The sequence below is a fragment of the Trichechus manatus genome, unplaced genomic scaffold (assembly GCF_000243295.1).
Source record: "Trichechus manatus latirostris isolate Lorelei unplaced genomic scaffold, TriManLat1.0 scaffold00185, whole genome shotgun sequence".
Taxonomy (NCBI): domain Eukaryota; kingdom Metazoa; phylum Chordata; class Mammalia; order Sirenia; family Trichechidae; genus Trichechus; species Trichechus manatus.
The window spans coordinates 2,524,206-2,539,543 of NW_004444121.1; positions in this window are offsets into that span (position 1 = coordinate 2,524,206).

Here is a 15,338-nt window from a genome sequence, read left to right on the forward strand (position 1 = left end):
CTGCTCATCCTGAGAAGCAGGAGATTCTCAGGACAGAGCGCAAGGCCCAGACGCAGCCCAACTGGGTGTGGATTGGGCTTCTGTACTCCGCATACGCTACAGCGGTGTGACCCCAGGCTCCTTGGTGATAAAACGGGCGCAGTAATAGTCCCACCTCTGCGGATTCTTGGAGCCCTGGTGGTGCAGCGGTTAAGAGCTCGGCTCCTAAGCAAAAGGTTGACACTTCAAATCCGCCAGGTGCTCCTTGAAAACCCAATGGGGCAGTTCTGCTCTGTCCTATAGGGCTGCTATGCATTGGCATCAACTCGACAGCAGTGGGTTTTGGATTATTGGGAGGGGCAGATTAGACAATGTGTTTAGAGCTTGTGGTGCAGTGCTTGGCACAAAACCAACTCCTGTGAAATAAATTCCTGCTGCTTTGGGCATCACGGTCACTGCCAGCGTGGTTGGCCCTGCTGGGCGGTCAGTGCTGTTGCTGTGGTTGGTGTCGCCGCCGTCAATAGAGTAGTTGTTAGTGTTGTGAGTGCTGATGTCAGCGTTGTCAGCATTGCTCTCGGCAGTGTCGATGGAGGTCTTGGTGACGCTAGGGTTGTTAGCAGTGCGGTGTTGTCAGCGGGGCTGCTTTCAGTGTTGTTCGTGTGTTATTGTTAGAGTAGTTGACTCCGCTGTTGTTAGTGCTATTAGTGTTGTTAGTGGTGGTCTGGGTGTTGTTAGACTTATCTGTGTTGTTGTCAGTGTTGCTGATTCAAATGCTATTGTTGTTGTTAGTTTTCGACTCATAGCCATCCCATGTACAACAGGACGAAACACTGCCAGGTCCCGCCCCATGCTCACAATCGTTGTCATGCTTGAGTCCATTGTTGGAGCCACTGTGTCAGTCCATCTTGTTGAGGGTCTTTCTCTTTTTCACTGACCCACTACATTACCAAGCATGATGTCCTTCCCCAGGGACTGGTCCCTCTTGATAACATGTCTCACATAGTCTCGCCATCCCTGCTTCTAAGGAGCATTCTGGTTGTACTTCTTCCAAGACAGATTTGTTTGTTTTTTTGGCAGTCCGTGGTATATTCAATATTCTTCACCAACACCATAATTCAAAGGCATCAGTTCTTCTTTGGTCTTCCTTATTCACCGTCCAGGCTTGTTGTTGTTAGCTTGTTGTTCGTGAGTTATCCGTGTTGCTGTCATCAGTGTGGCTGCTTCCCATGTTGTTAGTGGTTTGTTATTTGTGCACTGTTGTTAGTGTTGTGGTCAGTGTTGATGTTAGGATTGTCATGGTCAATGCTGACGGTGGTCTTGGTGTTGTCGGTGTGTTGTTATTTGTGTACTGTTGTTAGTGTTGCTGTGGACAGTGTTGATGTTGATGTTAGGATTGTCATGGTCAATGCTGACGGTGGTCTTGGTGTTGTTAGGGTTGTCGTCAGTGTTGCTGTTGTTGGTATTTCATCAGTTGTTGTTTCAACACTGTTGGCAGTGTTGTTGTTATTAGTGTACAAGCCCACCGCCAGAGCAGGGTCTAAAGTGTCGCATAAACTTCCCCTGGATGACTTGACGCTTGTAATGCCCTATCTGCTGGCTTAACCACCAGCCGTTCTCCTCTTTTTACAGGCGAGGAAACAAAGACGGAGCAAGTTTCAACAGTCACCCACGGTCACACAGCCAGTGGATGCAGAGCTGGGCGTACAACCTGGGTGCCCAGCTCTCAGGTTGGCACTCAATCTGGGTGCCGGTGGGGGAGACAGTTGACTCCCTGCTAGCCCAGCTGGTATCTTAACGAAACATATTTCATGGAAAATTGTAGATAGATGACTTGGGCATTCTTCCAGAGAAACCGTCAGTTCAGATTAGGCTCCAAGGGGTGACCAGGCAGTTGGTAGATGTCACTTAAAATGATAATAATGTGGGCATTTCTGAAGGCATGCATAATGCCCAAAGAGAGACAGAGGAGAGGAGGGCCTTCACCACAGCAATGGTGGAATGGTGCTTGTCACACTCCCTTCCCTCCATCTAGCACCCGAGGACGCACACAGGAGCTGACTGTGAGCAAGGGCGGCTGTTCAGATCCTGCTTGATTGTCTCGCCCTCCGGAGGCTGGTGAGGTGAGAAGGAGCTCAAAGTCCCTCTGCCCAGGATCCCTCTCCTGTGTTGGGTCCAGCTAGCTGGGTTGGAGCTCATGGTAGAAGGATCTAAGCAAGGAAGATGTTCTTCTAGGGGCCAAGGAATCAGCTTCTTGACCTTAGGGAGGCCCTGTCTTATTGGTGTCTTTTGACATCTCATAGGGGCTGACAGATTAAATCCCAAGCCATATCTGACGTCTGACCTATTGGACCCTTCACCTCCAGCCAAATAAGCCATCTCCCTCTTTTGTTTTCCCAAAATAAAAGTGAAGCTCCAGCCTCTTTGTTACTGAAGTGGGATATATGCAATAATACAGAAAAAGATGCTACTCATTCAACAAACACTCGTTGACTCTTTGAAGAGAAAGTATAACACGTGTGGAGAACATCCAGGAGGGAGACCTGGCCTTGTACAAAGCGTTAGAGAAGGCTTTCCTGAAGAAGTGAACTTTAGGGAGTGTTGTGGATTGAACTGTGCCCCTAAAAAGATATATTGAACTGCTAACCCCTGGTATCTGTGAATGTGACCTTGTTCGAAAACAGGGTATTTGAAGACATTAGGATTAATTAACATGAGGTCACAATGGAGTAGGGTGGATTGTAATCCCATCTGAGTCATGTCCTTATAAAAGAGGAGAAGAGACACAGAGAAGGGACACAGAGGGAAGATGACCCTGTGAAGACGGAAGCAGAAATGGTGGTGATGTATCTACAAGCCAAGGAATGCCCAGGGTGGCCAGGAACCACCAGAAGCTGAAGAAACAAGGAAGGACCCTCCTCTGAGGCTTTCACAGAGAGCATAGCCTGGCTGACTCCTTGATTTCAGATGACTGGCCTCCAGAACTTTTAGGGAGTAAGTTCTTGTTGCTTTAAGCAAGTGATGGTGACTGTGAGGGTGATGGGGGATGGTGTGGTTGTTTTCGGTGGTGGTGATGGTTATGGTGGGGGTAATGGTGATAGTGGTGGGGATGATGGGATGACAGTGGGAGTGATGGTGATGTTGATGCTGCTGATAGCATTGTTGGTGGTGGTGATGCTGTTATTGGTGATGGTGGGGTGACGATGGAGGTGATGGTGGTGTTGATGTTGATAATGGTGGTGGTGATAGTGATTATGGTGCTGACAGTGGGGGTGATAGTGGTGTTGATGTTGTTGGTGATGGTGATGGCAGGGTGATGGTGGGAGTGATGGCAGTATTCATGTTGTTGGTGATGGTGTTGTTGATATTGGTGGTGATTCTGGTTTTGGTGGTGATGGTGATGGTGATGGTGGGGTGACAGTGGGGGTGGGGATGATGGTAGTGTTGATGTTGATTATGGTGTCGTTGTTGGTGGTGGGGTGATGGTGGTGGTGTCAGTGGGGGTGATGGTGGTGTTGATATGGTTCTTGTTGGTGATGGTGGGGTGATGGTGATGGTGGTGGTGACAATGGGGATGGTGGTAGTGTTGATGCTGTTGTTGGTGGTGATGGTGATTTTGAGGTGATGGCGTGGGTGATGGTGGGCACAGCAATGATAGTACTAATGGTGATATGGTGCTGGTGTTGGAGACTGTGTTGATGACACGTGTGTGTCTGAAGCTGAGCAGTTCTGGGGCTTGTATTCCCTCCCAGCTCCTTTCCACCCTAGCCTTTCACCAGAGGGAGTTTTCATTTCCTGAGAGGGCAGCTGCTCTGATTGCATCGGCGACGAATGGCTGCTCAGAGAGTAGGAGGATGGAAATCCTTATCTGTTAATTGGTTTTCAGCCTCTCCCTCCCTCCTGCAGTAATGACCCTCCCAGCCTATGCTGTTATCATGGTGCCTCTTCATGTACTGCTAAGTTTAGCCTAATCGGGCCATTAGCCCAGGCCCAGAGTGGAGCCTCCCCATCAGGACCCATTTGGGAGGCGTGTTGACATCTCAGCAAGAGAAGGCATACGGAGGGGAGGAAAGAGGGTCTCCAGGAGACCCCTCACTAGTGCAGAGTAGAATCTGGTTCTGATAGTGGAGACTCAGCCCAACTCATGAGCTCTTGGGTGTTCAAGGGATGCTCTCTGCAATGACCAGGTCTGAGTTAGGCCAATGTGTCCCATCACAGAGGAAACCGTGGGCACCTGTGACAGCCTGAGGCTCAGGTGAGGAATCTCTCAGGGTGGCAGATTTTAATCGAGGATGACGCAAAGGTGAGGAGGAGCCAGCTATTCGGGGCATACAGCTGTTCACCAGAAGCTCAAGATTGTCACCTGTGCAGTGGGTATCCAAGTGACAACTGACAACTACGGGGAAGGTTCCGTGGGCTCATGTGTGCATGCTCTCACTGCAAAGCCCAACATGTAGCTGCTGTGCAGTGGATGTCCCTCCCTCATCGCCGACTGCAGCCCTGCAAGGGAGCCTTCCTGATGAATGATGGCCTTGAAGGTGGCGATGCCCCAACCCCGTGGGAGGGGTGGACAATGGTGGCATCTTGGCAGCAGGTGGAAGGTGTGGGTGCAGTGGGATGAGGTGTAGGGTTCCCACTCCAAGCATACCGCAGAGGCAGCCCTATACATGCTCCTCCACCCAAAGGCACCCAGTGGATGGGAAGCCAGCCTCCGGTCCCTGTTAGAAGGCTGGCTGGAGAGCTGCGGCCATCACAGAGGGGCAGCGAGCTTTGCCGCATAATAAGCCTGAGGACCAACATCTATCTAAGGAAGCCTGATGAACTGAGCTCATTATCTCCATGGGCCCCAGGCGTCCCTCTGCTCCCTGTCCTGTGCCACCTCATTAGTCTCCTCTCCTTCTCTCCCTTCCAGTTCCACCGAATCCCCTCCAGTCCCCCAGAGGGAAACCTTCACGAACCTGTTGTCCATGAATAAAGCATCGATGCTGCTGAAAGGGAGAACCACAAGGCCTCAAGCAGGTCTGTAAATGCCACCAGAAGCTGTGGCTGCTGGCCGCTGCTCAGCTCACTGAAGCTGCAGCCTCTGCAGGGCACACAGTCCTTCAGCCCAAAGGCGGGGTTCAGCAGGGCGCCCTGGGATAGAGCTGTCAGCAGTGCTGGGCTGAGAGGCTGGGGATGGGATAAAACGGCCTGTTTGATTCTAGCTGCTGCTTCAGGATTGGGGTGGGGGGAGTAGACCACCATTTGTTTGGGAAGGGCCAGGGGCAGCTCTTCCTGCAGAAAACAGATGGCCAAGGAAAATGACAGTCACGTCATGGTGGTTCTATTCTGTCGTCATGAGCACGGGCAATGGGGCCTGAGCTAGATATGTGGCTACATGGCAGCAAGCAATGGCACCAACATCTTCACCTTCATCATCACTGCAGCACCATTGCCAGCCACCCAACAGCCCCTACACTGTAACAATCACCGTGACAGCCAGCTGCAACGATGCTGTCAGTATCACCATCCTCCTCATCAACACTTTTCCTTCATTCATTCACTCATCCATCCATCCAACCATCCATCCACAACCATCCAATCCAATCCAATCCATCCATCCACCCACCCACCCACGCATCCATCCATCCATCCATCCATTCATCCCTGTCAAATAACCCCTACACTATCACCATCACCATGGCAGCCAGCTGCAGTAATGCTCAGTATTGCCATCTCACCATGAACATTTTTCTTTCATTCATTCGTTCATTCATTCTTTTCACCAAATCACCCCTACGCCATCACAACAGCTGCCAGCAGCAATGCTGTCATTATTACCATCCTCATCAACATCAACACTTTTCATTCATTCATTCATTCACATCACCAGATCACCCTACAGTGTCACCATCATGACAGCCAGCCACAGCAATGCTATCAGTATGGCCATCCTCACCATTGTCAACACTTTCCATTCATTCATTCATTCACATCACCAGATCACCCTACAGTGTCACCATCATGACAGCCAGCCACAGCAATGCTATCAGTATGGCCATCCTCACCATTGTCAACACTTTCCATTCATTCATTCATCACCAAAATAACCCCTACACTGTTACCATCACAACAGCCACCGTGAGTTAGCAATGCTGTCATTGTTACCACCTTCACCATCAACACCATTCATTCATTCTTCATTCAACCAAACAGTTGTGTGCTCTAACTCTATATAGCTGGTGCTGTTATAGGTGCTGGGTTATACTGCGAGCAAAACAAGGTCCCCAGTCCTGGTGGGCTCATGGTCCCCTGGGGTGGGGTCAGACAGAGAAGAAATAAGGAGAGATACAGATAAGGTAACTTGAGCTGGTGATAAGTGCTATGGAAAACCCAGAATGTGGGCTGTGATAGAAGGTGGTGTGGGGCTGGCTTAGGCTGGGAGGTCTGGGAAGGCTTCTCTGAGGAGGTGGGCTTTGAGCTAAGACCTGAACAGTGAGATGAATTTGGGGATGAGCCTTGAAAGGGGCAGGAACAGCAAGGAGAGGCCCCAAGGAGGGACAAAGCAATGTGGAGCCTGAGGCCCAGACAGACCAGTGGGGCTGAAGCCAGAGAGCGAGAGGGAGAGCAGTGGCCGAGGGGGTGGTTGAGGCCAGAGGGGCAGGGAGCTGGGGGCTGTGGGCAGTGCAGTGGACCTCATGGTCCACGGTGGGAGGCTGAGTGCTTCTAATATGATGGGATGACTCTGGGGGCCTTTGTGAAGGATTGCTTAAAAATAAAAATATGCACAACAATAAATCCCAGAAAAGTAGAAAGGATTCTTATCACAAACCCTCATATCCCTGCCACCCCAAGTGAAAAATCCCCCCAGAGGCAAACAGCAATCACGAATTGGGCAGTAATTAGCCCATGTTTTATACCTGTACTACATATGAGTATCATAAACAATATGTTCTATTGTTTTTTGTGTTTAAACATTTACATAAATGAGATTATGGTGTAAGTAATGTTCTGCAATTTCTCCTTCTACTCAATAGTTTAAGATCTATCCAAGTTGCTAATACAGGTCTATTTTATATGTTTTTCTAAGTGCAATGGTGTATTCCATCATATGAGAATATTTAAATGTCTGTATCCTTTCCCGCACTGATGGGCACTTGGCTTGTTGCCAGAGTTTTCTGTTGCAAACCATGTCACAATAAAAAGAGCTATTGTTTATGAGGCTCCTTGTTTATCACATGGTGTTCTAATAATTTTACACACATCTCAGGAATCTGTGCAACAACACTAGGAGGAGAAGAGCTCACTTTTCGAGCAAGGAGAAGGAGTACAGCTAACCTAGAGCTACACAGCCAGGAAAGGCCCAGGAAGCCCTCCCAGGTCTGGGCTCTGAGCAACAGTATCACGCCATCTTGCGTCCTTGATTTCTGCAGGGCACATGCCTATAAGAGAACATGCAGGGTGTTAGACTGCCTATATTCAACTTTACTAGATGTCACCAGACTGCTCTCCCAAGTGGCTGCATTATAAATTGCTCACACCAACACACACCTGCTCCTTGGAATTGTCAGACTTTTAGATTTTTTGTGAATTGTCTGTTCATATGCTTTGCCGACTTTTCCACTGGGTCGTCTGTCTTCTTGTTGATTTGTAGATGTTCTTTATGTATTCTGAATATTGATCCATGATCTACTATATATTGCAAATGTCTTTTTCTCAGGAAGCTTCTTATCTTTTTACAATGTGTCGTAGTCATCTAGTGCTGCTCCAACAGAAATACCACAAGTGGATGGTTTTAACAGAGAGAAATTTATTGTCTTCACAGTCTAGTAGGCTACAAGTCCAAATTCAGGGCTTCAGCTCCAGGGGAACGCTTTCACCATCGGCTCTGGAGGAAGGTCCATGTCATCAGTCTTCCCTTGGTCTGGGAGCTTCTCTGTGCAGGAACCTCAGGTCCAAAGGATGCGCTCTGCTGGTGGCACTGCTTTCTTGGTGGTACGAGGTTCCCATGTGTCTCTGCTCGCTTCTCTCTCTTCTCTCTCAAAAGAGATTGCATTAAGACACTAATCTTGTCAACCTCATCAGTATAACCTCATCACAGTGATAGAATTTACAACACATAAGGAGATCACATATAATGTCATCATAGTGATAGAGTTTACAACACATAAGGAAATCACATCAGATAACACAATCATACAATACTGGGAATCATGACCCAGCCAAGCTGACAGATATTTTTGGGGGACACAACTCAATCCATGACACAATGTTTATAGTCCTTTTTCAAATAGATGTTTTACATTTTGATATATTCTAATTGGTCTTTTTTTCATCCTTTATGAGTCTCCAGCTTTGTCTTATTTTTGAAACTCTTCTCTATCTTGAGGTCATAGAATATGTTCCTCTACTTTTCTCTAATTGTTTTAAAGCTTTGTCACCTTTAGATCTTTACTTCACCTGGGTTTTTATTTACTTTGACATGGATTTCCAATTATCCCAGCACCTTTTACAGTTCATGTTCTGTAACATGGACGAGCATGGATGTGCTCTCGTCATTCCTCACTGTAACGGAAATGCTTTGAAGGTTCATCAAGAGGATGATGCTTCCTGTAGATTAAAGCACAAGTTCTAAGTACCAGTATCACCACTACTGACATCATCAAAAAGCTTCGTAGAGTGTCCATGTGGCCTGGATGCCTGGAGCCCTAAGCCTGGGGTTCTGGGAGGGGTCTAGAGCTGGGTCAGCCCCTAAAGCAGGCCTTCCTGCATGAAGCCCACCCAAGGCAGGGAGAGAAAGCAACCCAGGCCAAGGGGGTGGTACAAAAGGGATGGGTGTGGGGGTCTAAAGGGCAAGAACCCATGAGATTACTGGGATGGGCTGAGCAGAGTGAAGACCCCGTGTGCAGGTTGGGAGGGTGGGGGGAGAAGACCCATCAGCATCGACACACAAAGAGGACGAGTTGAGGAACAAATGGCGGTCAATGAAGAACATGGACTTTGGAGGTTGTATGAGAGTCTTGTGGCTGCTTTAACAAATTACCACAAACTGGGCGGGGGCGGGGGGGGGCTCACAACAACAGAAACTTATTCTCTCAAAGTTCTGGAGGCTGGAAGTGTGGAATCAGGGTGTCAGCAGGGCCGAGCTCTCTCTGAAGGCTCTAGGGAAGCATCCTTTCTTGCCTCTTCCAGCTTCTGCCGGCTGCCGGCGATCTTTGGCATTCCTTGGCTTGCAGCTGCATCACTCCGGTCTCTGCCTCCACCATCACATGAACTTCTCCTCTCAGTGTCTGCGTCCAAATTTCTCTCTTCTTAGGAAGACACCAGTCATTGGGTTTAGGACCCACGCAGTCCAGCATGACCACATCTTCATTAACTTGATTACAAAGACCCTATTTCCAAACAAAGTCACATTCACAGGTACTGGGGGTTAGGACTTGAATAGATCTTTTTGGGGACACGACCCAACCCACACAGGTGTCGGGGCCTGGGAGTGCATCCTGTTCCTTCCACTGACAAGTAGTGCAACCCTGAACACCTGACTTTACCTCGAGGCTCAGTTGCCTCACTTGTAAAATGGGGCCCACAGTAGCTCCTCACAGCATCGTTTGAGGACTGAATCCAGACTCGTGTGCACAGCGCCTGGCCATGCCAGCCTGCGGGAAAGGCAGATGTTGTCGCAGGTGTTGACAACACTGCTGCTCTGGCCAGGTGCTGCTGCAGTTCACGTCACGGTGGTGGCCGTGGCATCGTCTGTCCTGCCTCTGTCCAGCCACAGGCCCTGGATGGGGCAGAATGCAAGTGAGAGGAGAGCTGAACAGAGCCTGGCCCTCCACGCCTGCTCTCTTGCACACAGTGTAGAGCCCACAGGGACCCAGGGCACAGGCGTGTTTGGACATCTCTGAACGGTGAGGGCATTCCTGTCCATGGGTGAGGGGCATTGGGGCCCCAGGCTCTGGTGGGGCAGACAGGCTAAGGGGTTTCAATTCTGAGTTCATCCACCTCATCCATTCTGGAATGAATCCATCCCCTCCAGAATTCCCATCTGTGATGAGGGAAGACCCGTTGCCATCGAGTTGATTCCAACTCCTAGAGACCCTACAGGGCAGAGTAAAACTGCCCTACAGGGTTTCCAAAGAGCAGCTGGTGGATTTGAACTGCCGATCTTTTGGTTAGTAGCCAACTGCTTAACTACTGAGCCACCAGGGCTCCTTGATGAGGGAAGAGGGGCCGGCGAATGACCTTGGGAGTCAAGCTGCCAGATAAAATATAAAATGTCCAGTTCAAATTGGATTTCAAATAAACTGAATATATGTTTTTTATCATCAGTGTTCCTGGTGGTGCAGTGGTTAAGAGCCTGGCTGCTAACCGAAAGGTCGGTAGATCGAACTCACCAGCCACTCCACAGGAGAGAGATGTGGCAGTCTGCTTCCATAAAGATTACAGCCCAGGAAACCCTATGGGGCAGTTCTGCTCTGTTCTGCAGGGCCACTATAAGTTGGAATCAATTAGATGGCAACGGGTTTGTTTTTTTTTTTTTTGGTTATGCCTGGCTGGTGGGGGAGGGCTTCCTGGTGGCAGTGACATTTGAGCTGGGCCTTGCAGGCTGAGCCAGAGCTCACAGGCAAAGTTGGGGAGGTGGGCAGTTTCCCATGGCCCCTTCATCCCCTCCCCTGTCACCCACCAGCCCAGTCGTCTGCTGAGTCCAAGTTGGAACAATCCGAACAATACAAACCATTTTCTCCTCCTGGTTGCGGGTGGGCGGCGTGGGCCTGAGGGTGGACGGCTCCATAGAGCAGGGAGGCAGCTGGAGGAGTCGAGGTTAGTAACAGTCACGATAATCCCTGCAGGCTGCGTCCTGCCCAGAGAGTGTTTTCTCTGGCTGCCTCATTTAGTCTGTGAACGCCTGGGCTTTTCAAGCAGCGACCGGCCCTCCCCAGAGCCTGTGCGAAGAAGAAAGGAGGGAAAAGGAAATGATCAGCCAGCCCACGTGTGCCCCTCATTACTGTACGGTGGCTCTCTCTGTGGGCCCTTGGAGCAGCCAGAGGCCCAGAGGCCCAGGGAAGGCTGGCCTTCCCCTGGAGCTGGTTCTCCTTGGCAGGCCCGGGCCTGGCGCCGCCACAGCTGGGGTACTCTGGGCTTTGAGTCATCTTTGCCACAGGGAAGGGCTCCAAAGAGCCTTGGAAACAGCCTCCTATTTGCTGCTGCTCTGCTAGATCCTCTCTCGGAGCGCTGACCATGAGTCCCGGGGTGGAGGGGGTGTGGGGGTGCAGAGGGCAGCCCAGAGCCCAGGTTTGCAGGCAGTGCTGGCTGAGGGGACAGAGACAGTTCTGGCCTCATGGTCAGGGTCCTAAGGCTCTGACCCTTGTGTCCTGTCCACCCTACGCCAGCTGGTCACCTGTCTCAGACCCTTGTCTGCAGAGGTGAATGAGGACCATGGTCCTATACCGCAGCTTCAGGCTGTCCTGGAGGTCAGGTAACGGCCCCCTGGGCTACTGCCACCCTGATCTGCCCACTCAGCGGGGGACCCCCTTCCAATAGCCCAGCTGCCCCCCACCCGCTTGTGCTTCCTCCCTCTATGGGGTTGGCATCCTCCACCCACACCCAAGGATTGTGCTGGCCTGGGTCTCAGGTCCATCTGACCACCGTGCATAGCTGTCGCTGAACATCCTACCTGGCTCAGCTGAGCTCCACCCTCGATCCAGGCCGGGCCCTGAGCTCCGTGACCCGGTATCTGGGCCGGGCCCTGAGCTCTGACCAGGGATCCGGGCTGGGCCCTGAGCTCTGTGACCTGGGATCCAGGCTGGGCCCAGAACTCTGACCAGGGATCCAGGCTTGGCCCCAGAGCTCTGACCAGGATCCAGGCTGGGTCCAGAGCTCCGACCAGGGATCCGGGCCGGGCCCTGAGCTCTGTGACCTGGGATCCAGGCTGGGCCCTGAGCTCCGACCAGGGATCTGGGCTGGGCCTTGAGCTCTGTGACCTGGAATCCAGGCTTGGCCCCAGAGCTCTGACCAGGATCCAGGCTGGGCCCAGAGCTCCGACCCAGGATCCAGGCTGGGTGCTGACCTGGGCCTGGGATCTAGGCTGGCCCTGAGCTCCGACCTAGGATCCAAGCACTCCGATCTGGGATCCAGGCTGGCCCTGAGCTCCGACCTAGGATCCAAGCACTCCGATCTGGGATCCAGGCTGGCCCTGAGCTCCGACCTAGGATCCAAGCACTCCGATCTGGGATCCAGGCTGGCCCTGAGCTCCGACCTAGGATCCAAGCACTCCGATCTGGGATCCAGGCTGGCCCTGAGCTCCAACCCGGACCACACTGAAAGCATTTCTCTGAGGCTCTCTTCCCTCCCCCAAGTGCAGGACTGCCCTCCCCTCTCCCTTTGCTCACGCCCTCTGCGCCCACAGAAGCTGCTTGACACATCATCATCTTCACTGAGCCGAACGCAACCGACTCAGCTCCGCGCCGCCCCCTCCCCAGGACGATGCGTCAGCCCAGCTCAGGCCCCCAGCGCCCTTGGAAGCTGACTCACACGACCCCGCTGCGCGCCATGATGAGCTGGTCACGCCTCGGCCCCAGCAGGGAGATGGCACACAGCATCCCTGCTCAGAAAGTGCAGACGCTGCCTGCTGACAGGAACAGCTGTTCGTCATTAGTGGCAAGTGGATCTGATGCTGCCAGCCTGCACAGCTGGACATGCGTGTGGCAACTTCAGATGCCAGGCCACGGTCTGGGGACCGGCCAGCTGGATGGTTCTCAGGGCATGTCCAGAACTGGTTGCGGCCAGAGGCTGAGTGCCGAGACATGCCAGGGCAGCAGGGCTGTGGCACAGCAATCCTTGTCGCCTTGCCTTCCTGCATTGCCGTTTTCCCCCACTTCGGCTCCAGCCTCCCCCGGTGGGCCTGACCTCTTCCTCAGAAACCAGTAGAGGAGGGGCACGGGATCTGGAGCATGTTTTGCAGGGCACTTTGGTTTTAGGTGACAGAAACCCATCTCAACCGGCTCCAGCCAAAGGCGAGTCCTGGCCCCCGACACTCTTTCAGCTCCTCCTTCCTCGTGTGCTCACCACACTGCCTTCCGTCCAAGCTGCTTAGTTAGCAGGAGGTTCCCCTTTCTCAAGACTTCCAGGGAACCACCCGCATCGAGGGTCACTGGCCTACCTAAGTCCTCTGGTCATTCTAAACCGAGCCCTAAGTCCAGAAGGACAGTGAGGTGCTGTCAAGGCAGCTCTGATTCATGGTGACCTTGTGTGCAACAGAACGAAATGCTGCCCGGTCCTGAGCTACCTTCACAACCGTTGGGATGTTTGAGCCCATTGTTGCAGCCAATGTGTCAATCCACCTCACTGAGAGTTTCCCTCGTTTTCACTGGCCTCTACTTTACCAAGCACGATGTCCTTTTCTAGTGATTAGTCTTTCTTGATGATGCATCTGTCTTAGGCTGGATTCTCTAGAGAAGCAACACCAGTGAAGCATATGTGTGTGTGTGTATATATATATGTATATATATATATAGAGAGAGAGAGAGAGAGAGAGAGATTTTATCTCAAGGAAATGGCTCATACAGTTGCAGAAGCTGGCAAGTCAAGTGTCAGGCTGGCGGCTTCTCTTGACTCACGTAACTGCAGGGGCTGATGAACCCAAGACTGGCAGGTCAGACAGCAGACTGCTGGCTCAAGTTCTAAGAACTGGAGGTCAGATGATGAGGAGCCAGATGCAGGATCCAGAGCAAGTGGGCCAGCTTTGCCAGAATATCCATATATATTGGATACAGGCCATACCCCTGAGGAAACTCCCCTTACAACTGTTTGGTTGATCACATCAGATCGTATCATGGAGGTGATTACATTATATCACAGAATGGAGGATAACGACATCATTACATAACTGCCAGATCACTAAGATCACAGCCCAGCCAAGTTGACATACAACCTTTATCACCACAGCATCCAAAGTAAGTCAAGCAAAGTCTCCCCATCTTTGCTTCTAAGGAGCATTCTGGCTGCATTTCTTCTCAGACCGATCTGTTCTTCTGGCAGTCCACAGCATATTCAGTATTCTTCACCAACAGCACAGTTCAAATGCGTCAGAAGGACAGGCTCTGCTGACGGGCCAGGCCTGGGTCCTGTGCTCACTCCCAGGCTGCGCTGGGGGGTGACCATGGCCTGCAGCTCCACAGGACCAAGAACTGGGAAGGGGAAGTTTCACCAGGGAAATGCCGTTAGAAGGATGCAGGTGCTGGGCAGGCAAATGCCAGAGACCTCCACCACCGGGCTTCTATTCTGGTCTGACTTTAATTAGCTGCTCTGAGCAGCCTCCTTAAGGAGTCCTTGTGGTGTAGTGGTTAAAGTACTCCGCTGCTAGCTGACGGGCTGGTGGTTGGAATCCACCAACTGCTCCTCGGGAAAAGATGTGGCAGTCTGCTTCCGCGAAGATTTACAGCCTTGGAACCCGTATGGGGCAGTTCTACTCTGTCCTACAGGGTTGTTATGAGTTGGAATCAACTTGATGGCAATGAGTTTGGGTGAGCATCCTCCTTAAGACATTATCTCCTGGGGGTCAGGGTCTCCTTAGGAAGATGTAGCACGTAACAGTCTTTCCTGACAATGCTACTGTGAAGAACACAGATGCAAATATTTACTACACGCGCTTTGTCAGCTGTAGCACGCAAAAGTTACAGTAAGATACATGGGAAGCAATGACAGGAATAAAGTAATCCCAGGTGTCTCTGCCATGATTCTGAAATCTAAAATTGTGTTAATTTGGCAAGGGTAATTGTCTGCAATACTATCAGTAGATGGAAAATCACTCTCCCATACACAGCACACAACTGGTGAATACAGGTGGCGTGAAAAACCAATCTCCCTGGTGCAGAGGACGAGACAGACGGTCAGAGAAGTCCTAAGAGGTGGGTCTGAGTCCTCCACCTCCTGCTGAAAGCTCGTTTGCTGAGTTCTGTGTTAAGCATTTCATACAGCGTAACTCGTTTAATCCCCACATCAACACTACCAAGTAGATGGGAGAAATCAGTCCTTTTTACAGATGGGAAGCTGAGGTTCCACAGCCTGTGTGCATCTCTGCTTTACGGCAACAACCACGCCCCAAGGGCGCAGCAGGAGCGAATCGTGTCACAGCCCACAGCCTTCTTTAGGGACCGACTCCAGAGGCCACAGGAAAGGCACAGCTCGGCGTTTGACCCCCAAGCTCTGTGACCTTGGCTGAATTACCTGACCTCTCTGAACCTGAAGTTCCTCATTGCCGTAGGTGGTCTATACCCTGACATCACGTAGGGGAATGAGGCCGTGAAAGTGCCGGACTCACAGCCCACAGGAGGGCCGGAGGGGGGCGGGCTGTTCTAACGCGGGGCGAGCCCAGGGCGCAGAGC